We start from the raw sequence: 1,647 nt of genomic DNA on the forward strand, positions 1-1,647 counted from the left end.
TTTTCGACCGAAAAGTTTTTTCGAGTTATTTCGCTTAAAAGTGTTATAAGGTATGAATATTTTTATATAAATCGCTATATTATTATATTTTACGTCGGGATTAAACGTTTATTTGGTCCCGAAAACGTTAAAAAAAAATAGTGGACCGACGCGACTCGGCCCGTCGGACTTGGTCATACTCTCCACCGGTACGTAGGGACTTAGAAAAATTTTCGACCGAAAAGTTTTTTCGAGTTATTTCGCTTAAAAGTGTTATAAGGTATGAATATTTTTATATAAATCGCTATATTATTATATTTTACGTCGGGATTAAACGTTTATTTGGTCCCGAAAACGTTAAAAAAAAATAGTGGACCGACGCGACTCGGCCCGTCGGACTTGGTCATACTCTCCACCGGTACGTAGGGACTTAGAAAAATTTTCGACCGAAAAGTTTTTTCGAGTTATTTCGTTAAAAAGCGTTATAAGGTACGAATATTTTTATATAAATCGCTATATTATTATATTTTACGTCGGGATTAAACGTTTATTTGGTCCCGAAAACGTTAAAGAAAAATAGTGGACCGACGCGACTCGGCCCGTCGGACTTGGTCATACTCTCCACCGGTACGTAGGGACTTAGAAAAATTTTCGACCGAAAAGTTTTTTCGAGTTATTTCGTTAAAAAGCGTTATAAGGTACGAATATTTTTATATAAATCGCTATATTATTATATTTTACGTCGGGATTAAACGTTTATTTGGTCCCGAAAACGTTAAAAAAAAATAGTGGACCGACGCGACTCGGCCCGTCGGACTTGGTCATACTCTCCACCGGTACGTAGGGACTTAGAAAAATTTTCGACCGAAAAGTTTTTTCGAGTTATTTCGTTAAAAAGCGTTATGAGGTATTAATATTTTTATATAAATCGTTGTATTATTATATTTTACGTCGGGATTAAACGTTTATTTGGTCCCGAAAACGTTAAAAAAAAATTTTTTATTCGAAAGGTTTTTTTGAATTATTTCGCTTAAAAGCGTTATAAGGTGCGAATATTCTTGCATAAATCGCTTTAAAATGACGTTTTACATCGGGATTAAGCATTTATTTCGTCGCTGAAAAGTTATATAAAAAAAGTATGATCGCGCCCGGGACGTTGGAACTTAGTCGCATTCTCGAGCGGTACGTAGGGACTTAGAAAAATTTCGGACCGAAAAGTTTTTTCGAGTTATTTCGTTAAAAAGCGTTATGAGGTATGAATATTTTTATATAAATCGCTATATTATTGTATTTTACGTCGGGATTAAACGTTTATTTCGTCCGTGGAAGGTTAAAAAAAAACGGACGGATACGACCGGGCCTTTGGAACTTTGTCTCATTCTGGACCGGTACGTTGGGACTTAGAAAAATTTCGGCCGGCGGAAAAGTCCGAAATACTTATTTCGAGTTATTTCGTTAAAAAGCGTTATAAGGTATAAATATTTTTGCGGAAACGGTTATATCTCTATTAAATACAACTGGATTAAACGTTTTTTTCGAATTTTTTAAAAAATTAGTGTCCGTCGAACTGACACGACTGCGATATTTGTTTAATTTTTTCGTTAATTAACGTTGCAAGGTATATATTTTTTTGCATATTTCTCGTTGTTTTAACGTGTTCTAATCGAT

Source organism: Bombus fervidus, unplaced genomic scaffold, assembly GCF_041682495.2.
Source record: "Bombus fervidus isolate BK054 unplaced genomic scaffold, iyBomFerv1 scaffold0025, whole genome shotgun sequence".
Classification (NCBI taxonomy): Eukaryota; Metazoa; Arthropoda; class Insecta; order Hymenoptera; family Apidae; genus Bombus; species Bombus fervidus.